The 7,388-nt window shown below is 49.8% G+C and overlaps 1 protein-coding gene across 1 annotated transcript in view; it reads right to left on the bottom strand.

Annotated features, from left to right (window-relative positions):
- RADIL (Rap associating with DIL domain) overlaps positions 1-2,647 on the bottom strand; it is a gene marked incomplete in the record, with an annotated part of 46,411 nt that extends 43,764 nt beyond the window's left edge. Inside the window, 1 exon segment of the mRNA XM_087728724.1 lies at positions 2,582-2,647.
- Positions 2,648-7,388: the final 4,741 nt, after the last annotated feature.

Raw genomic sequence — 7,388 nt, forward strand, 5'->3', positions numbered from 1 at the left:
AGTTCTCTGCCGTAACAATGAGGCTTTGATTTCCAAGACACACACACACACACACACACACACACTCCCCAGCCCAACCAGCATCTTTTGTTTCCATGGAGCAGAAATGTCAGAAGTTCTCCTCCTCCTGTGGAACCCAGTCCCATCGCAGCATAAAAACCCAGATTAAACCAAGGATCAAAAGAGGGTACGAATTTAGAATAAACAGACCTTAAGGTAAAGGTTCCCCTCGAACATCTGTGCTACTCGTTCCCGACTCTAGGGGGCGGCGCTCATCTCCGTTTCAAAGCCGAAGAGCCAGCTCTGTCCGAAGACAACTCCGTGATCATGTGGTCAGCATGACTCAATGCCGAAGGCGCACAGAAGGATGTTCCCTTCCCACCAAAGGTGGCTCCTGTTTTTCTACTTGCATTTTTTTACGTGCTTTCGAACTGCTTGGTTGGCAGAAGCTGGGACAAGTCACGGGAGCTCACTCCATTACGCGGCGCAAGGGATTCGAACTGCCGAGAACTTTCTGATCGACCGGCTCAGCGTCTTAGCCACCGAGCCCCATTCAAAAGCAGTTAGTCACCTGGAAATGTTTGATCTAGATCCAGCAGAAAGGTGGAGTACCCCACTCCCACCACCAGCCACAGCTTGGCCACCTGAGGGCCAGTGGAGAGCAGGGAAGTTCTCGCGGGGAGCCTCCCCAGCCGGATTAAACCGAGTTGGGTCACCAATGACAACCGGACAAGCTTCTACTTGCCCCTGTAGGGGTGGGGGCGGGGGAGGGTTTGTTGCAAGCTGCAGTTTTCATGAATGCAAAATAAAAAACCCAGAGTCTCCTGTGCCTCTTCCTGTGTGGATTATTTGGGGAAAGAACCCAAAACAAACAAAGGAGATTGGCGTTGGCTTTGCTTACTCCTGCAAAAAAAAACAACCCCACCAAAACTTCTCTTTTTTTGTGTGTCTCCTGATCATGGCTGAGATTGCATCACAAGCTCCTTCCTTACAGAAACTGTCACGTGTAAATAAATAAGAGAGCAAAGCCCACTCCCTTCTAGTTCTGATGATGCTACCTAGATGGGTCGTGAAACGCCTGCAAGGAAACAACCCAGGTCAGAGAGCACCAAGGATCCCACAGTTCCTCCTCCTCCTCCTCCTCCTCCTCCTCCTCCTCCTCCTCCTCCTCCTCCTCCTCCTCCTCCTCCTCCTCCTCCTCCTCCTCTTTGCAAACCCCACTCCCTTCTAGCACTGATGATGTTACCTAGTTGGGCCATGAAACGTTTGCAAGAAAAATCACGCAGCTCAGAGAGCATCAAGGACCCCACAGTTGTTCCTCCTCCTCCTCCTCCTCCTCCTCCTCCTCCTCCTCCTCCTCCTCCTCCTCCTCCTCCTCCTCCTCCTCCTCCTCCTCCTCCTCCTCCTCTTTGCAAACCCCACTCCCTTCTAGCACTGATGATGTTACCTAGTTGGGCCATGAAACGTTTGCAAGAAAAATCACGCAGCTCAGAGAGCATCGAGGACCCCACAGTTCCTCCTCCTCCTCCTCCTCCTCCTCCTCCTCCTCCTCCTCCTCCTCCTCCTCCTCCTCCTCCTCCTCCTCCTCCTCCTCCTCCTCCTCCTCCTCCTCCTTGCAAACCCCACTCCCTTCTAGCACTGATGATGTTACCTAGTTGGGCCATGAAACGTTTGCAAGAAAAATCACCCAGCTCAGAGAGCACCAAGGACCCCACAGTCTCTGTTTCCTCCTCCTCCTCCTCCTCCTCCTCCTCCTCCTCCTCCTCCTCCTCCTCCTCCTCCTCCTCCTCCTCCTCCTCCTCCTCCTCCTCCTCCTCCTCGCAAACCCCACTCCCTTCTAACACTGATGATGTTACCTAGCTGGGCCATGAAACGTCTGCAAGAAAACCACCCAGCTCAGAGAGCACCAAGGACCCCCCTCATGTCAACCCTGAGCGAAGCGGATTCTCTTGCACTGGCCGCCTGTCAAATGCCAGCCGAGTCTCCCTGGGAGGTGCTGCTAATGCTAATCCCTCTAAATCGGCTTTGAAGGACTTCCAGCCCTTCTTGGACTCGGACCTCGGGCATCCCCCCCCCTCCCCCCCCACCGACCGCGGCTTTTCCTTGAGGATTTGGCACTTGGCTTGACCTCCCCCGCGACCCACGCCCACGACACCCACGCCACGCGACCAGCCCCCCCCCACGCTTCTCTTTGTGCCTTCCCTTTGTGGATGGGGGGGAGACACCTCCCTGTCCCCCTGTCCCCCCTCCTCCCCATGGTTGAAGACCTTGAGTTGCGGTTCCATCTGCCCCAATTGGGGAGGGGGCACTTTCTTCTCCATCCCTTCTGAGTGCCAGTTGGAGAAAGGGGAATTGGGGGGGGGGGAGGGAAGAGGACCAGCCTATCACCGCATCCCGTCTTTGGCTCTCTTTCTCCTCCAACCCCCCCCCCCCACCTCCATCCTTCTTCACCCCCCCCCCCCATCACAAATCCGATTCCAGGGAAAGCGACCCCAGCCCAGACTTTGCAAGGGGAGGGGGCGCCGCCTCCGCTCTCCCCCCCACCCACGCCATCGGCAAAGTGCGGCAACTTGCCCCTCACCTCCTCCGCCGGGGTCTCCTCCGCCGCCCGGAGGGCATCCTCGCCGCCCAGCCGAGCTCAGCGAAGCCCACCCGAATTAAGAGCTCAGCGGCTTCGCCACGTCCCGGTAAAAGCCGGAGCGGAGCAGCGCCGCCTGGCGGCCGCCTCGCAACACGACCTTCCCCATCAGCAACGCGTTGGCGGGGACGGACGGCGGGTTGCGCGTTTTGGATTCCCGCCCCCCCTTAAAGACCCGCGCCCGCATCTTCCCCACCCCTTCCCGGGTCTGCCTTTCCCCCACCCAGTCCCGTTCAGACGTAGGCTGCGAGTGTCGCAGCTGGACAAGCGGGGAGCAAAGCCCCTGGGGCTGGGGAATTTTGGGGAGGGGCCTGGTGATATTGGGGAGGAGGGCTAGTGATTTGGGGGAGGGGTCTGGTGATATTGGGGAGGAGACTAATGATTTGGGGGAGGGGCCTAGTGATTTTGGGTAGGGGGCTAGTGATATTGCGGAGGGGGCTAGCGATTTGGGGTAAGGGGGCTAGTGATATTGGGGAGGGGGCTAGTGATATTGGGGAGGGGGCTAGTGATTTTGGGGAGGGGGCTAGTGATTTGGGGGAGGGGCTAGTGATTTGGGGTAAGGGGCTAGTGATATTGGGGAGGGGGCTAGTGATATTGGGGAGGGGGGCTAGTGATTTTGGGGAGGTGCTAGTGATTTGGGGGAGGGGCTAGTGATTTTGGGTAGGGGGCTAGTGATTTGGGGGAGGTGGGCTAGTAGTTTTGGGTAGAGGGCTAGCGATATTGGGGAGGGGGCTAGTGATTTTTGGTAGGGGGCTAGTGATTTTGGGGAGGGGCTAGCGATTTGGATAAGGGGGCTAGTGATATTGGGGAGGGGCTAGTGATTTAGGGGAGGTGGGCTAGTGATTTGGGGGAGGTGGGCTAGTGATTTGGGGGAGGTGGGCTAGTGATATTAGGGTAGGGGACTAGTGATTTTGGGGAAGGGGCTAGTGATTTTAGGGAGAGGGGCTAGTGATTCTATTCTAATTCTATTCTATTCTACTTTACAAATAGATATAGCTACTTTTAACTATGTTTGTTGGGTTAAATAGCCGTGGTTTCATTTTCGTTTTTCATATCTGGATTCTTCCTGCAGACTTTTGAATGTTCTTTGCTCAGTTTTTCCCCGGCTGGTGGGAATTTGAGTCTTCCCACCAGGGGTGGATTAGACCGGATCAAGATTTTCTGACCTGGCCTCATGTCTGGGTTGCTTGGAAGGGAATTGAAACTTTTAAAGGAGGGGAAAAAGACGAAATTTAGCCCTTCCTCTCCGGCGAGCAGCAATAAAACACTCAATGGTATGTTGTGTGTCACCCTTCCGAAATACCACAACTATTCCACCCCACAACTATCCCAGCCTGGTGAGGCCACCCTTTGCTTTTGCTGATAAGGGTCACATGCACACTTAAAAAGGACTCCGGAGCCAAATTCCACACTGCAATCTTCTCTGCAACTGTTGTTATTTGATGCTGCTGATTATTCCTACCCAACTCCAGATGAGCAACAACATATATTTTAAAAAAAAACCACTGGAAAGTACAGGCAGTCCTCAACTTATAACGGTTGGCTTAGTGGCCGTCTGATGTTATAATAGTATTGGGCGGGGGGGGGGGGGAAGTGACAACTATTTTTCATGTTTAGGATGGTTGTGGCATCTCTGTGTTCAAGGGATCAGAATTCAAACGCTCGGCAATTCACTCGTATTTGTGACTGTCCCGGGGTTACGTGATCCGCTTTTGCAACCTTTGCAGATTAACAGAGTTTGGAAGGGACCTTGTGGGTCATCTAGTCCAACCCCCCAATCCAGTCTCTTCTGGAAAGCCTCCAGGGATGAAGCTCCCACAACTTCCCAAGGCAACTTCTGTTCTATGGGTTCATTGTTCTGTCAGAAAATTCCTCCTTATTTCCAGGTTGAATCTCTCCTTGATCAGTTTTTCAGGTTTTTTTGGGTAAAGGTTTTCTTCGCACATATGTGCTAAGTTAGCAGAAGCTGGGACAAATAACAGGAGTTTACTCAATTACGCAGTGCTAGGGATTCAAACCGCCGAGCTTTCTGATCAACAAGCTCAGTATCTTAGCCACTCCACCGTGTCCCTCATTTAGATAGATAGGTAGGTAGGTAGGTAGGTAGGTAGGTAGGTAGGTAGGTAGGTAGGTAGATAGATAGATAGATAGATAGATAGATAGATAGATAGATAGATAGATAGATAGATACTGTAGATGAGATAGATAGATAGATAGATAGATAGATAGATAGATAGATAGATATAGAGATAGATAGATATAGAGATAGAGATAGATAGATAGATAGATGAGAGAGAGAGAGAGAGATACTGTAGATAGAGATAGATAGATAAATAAATAGATAGATATAGAGATAGATAGAGATAGAGATAGATATAGAGATAGATAGATAGAGAGATGATAGATAGATAGATAGATAGATAGATAGATAGATAGATAGATAGATAGATAGATGATAGATAGATAGATAGATACTGTAGATAGAGATAGATAGATAGATAAATAGATATAGAGATATAGAGATAGAGAGATAGATAGATAGATAGATAGATAGATGATAGAGAAATAGATAGATGATAGATAGATAGATAGATAGATAGATAGATAGATAGATAGATAGATAGATAGATAGATAAGGTAAAGGTTCCCCTCGCACATATGTGCTAGTCATTTCTGACTAGGGGGCGGTACTCATCTCAGTTTCAAAGCCGAAGAGCCAGCACTGTCTGAAGACGTCTCCGTGGTCATGTGGCCGGCATGACTCAATGCCAAATGTGCACTGAATGCTGTTCCCTTCCCACCAAAGGTGGTTCCTATTTTTCTACTTGCATTTTTACGTGCTTTTGAACTGCTAGATTGGCAGAAGCTGGGACAAGTAACAGGAGCTCACACTCCGTTACGCGGCGCTAGGGATTCGAACCGCCGAACTGCCAATCTTTCTGGTGGAGAAACTCAGCATCTTAGCCACTGAGCCACCACATCCCTATGTATGCGTAATGGCTTCCCCCTTTAAAAAAACCCACATTAAAGTTTCCCCATTTTCAGTAACAATAAATACAGACCCAAAGAAGTTATTACTATTTTTTATTATTTAAACCTTATTCCACAAGAAATCCCTCTTGGCTAACACGGTTTTTATTACCACTGGCCTTAAATAATACTGTGTTAAATATAAAATACTTAGGTTTAAATAAGAGACAAGTGGTTTAAAATACAGGACTTCTTCAAAAATTCACCGACATTCTTGTAAAGTTACAAAATCATGAAAAGTTAGTACAAAACGCTCGGGCGATCGGTGTCACCCCTTCGTTCCCCTGATTATAAGTACAAAACGGTCACAAAACAGGAAAATAAAGTCAGAGTTAGCCACAAAAAGAGTCTTCAAGGAATCCAAGCTGATTTGGTTTGAAGAGTCCATCGATGGAATTCACAGCAAAGGCAAGAAGACTTGGCTGAAGCTGGGAAGCTAAGCAGGGTCGGGCCTGGTTAATACTTGGATGGGATTCCGGTGGGAATTCCCAGGGCTGTAGGATAGAGTGGAAACTGAAAACGTTATGCTGGAAGAGGGTGGTGCAAATGCTGTCAAGAAAACCACAGGAGGTCTCCAGAAGTAAACGTGACATGATGGAGTCTTCTCACGAATGGGGAAAGCTATCAACCAGAGTGATGTCCAACCTTGGCAACTTTTTAAGACTTGTGGCCTTCAACTCCTTGAATTCCTCCGACAGCCAAAGAATTCTGGGAATTGAAGTCCACACGTCTTAAAATTCTGGAAGTTGAGGTCCACAGGTCTTAAGGTCTTCAAGTTCTCAAGGTTGGACACCTCTGCTATAAATGATGGGCCCAGTTTTTCAACTCACTCTTCTTCTCCTTGGGAAGAAGATTTAAATCATAACTGCCTGGGGTTGAGGAATGAGTAATTGGATTGGATTTATTTATTTATAGGCCGCCCTTTTCCCTGAGGGGACTCAGGGCGGCTTACAATCAAAAAAAGGAAGGGGAGTGTAGGACAATACGAAAAAAGAAATGTGCACAAAGTAAATTAGACAATAAAACTCAACATTCACTCAGCATTCGGGCGGGGCGAAAATAAGATTATCCCCAGGCCTGACGGGTTAGCCAGTTCTTGAGGGCTGTGCGGAAGGCCTGGACGGTGGTGAGGGTACGAATCTCCACGGGGAGATTGTTCCATAGTGTCGGAGCCGCAACAGAGAAGGCTCTCCTCCGAGTAGTCGCCAGTCGGCACTGACTGGCGGATGGAATACGGAGGAGGCCAACTCTATGCGATCTGATGGGACGCAGGGAGGTAATTGGCAGAAGGCGGTCTCTCAAATAGCCAGATCCACCACCATGGAGCGCTTTATAGGTGGTGAGTAAGACCTTGAAGTGCACCCGGAGACCAACAGGTAGCCAGTGCAGCTCACGGAGGATCGGTGTTATGTGGGCGAACCGTGGTGCGCCCACGATCACTCGCGCGGCCGCATTCTGGACTAGCTGAAGTCTTCGGATGCTCTTCAAGGGCAGCCCCATAATAATCACACTTAGGGAGTCAAAATTATACTAAGCAGACTTGAAAGAAGGACCAATGGCCTTTGAGAAGTCCTAAGCTTGTAACAATACCAAAGGTCTACTCTATCCATGAAGCTTCATGAGGTAGTCAGAATCCTAAGGTGGCTGGACTGTTGTAGAATATTGGGAGGGTTGGTTGACTGGTTTTTGACTTCTCCCAGCTAGTAAATATCGACAGAGA

The sequence above is a fragment of the Thamnophis sirtalis genome, unplaced genomic scaffold, assembly GCF_051295495.1.
Source record: "Thamnophis sirtalis isolate CommonGarterSnake01/CBP01778 unplaced genomic scaffold, rThaSir2_p1.2 scaffold_14, whole genome shotgun sequence".
NCBI lineage: Eukaryota > Metazoa > Chordata > Lepidosauria > Squamata > Natricidae > Thamnophis > Thamnophis sirtalis.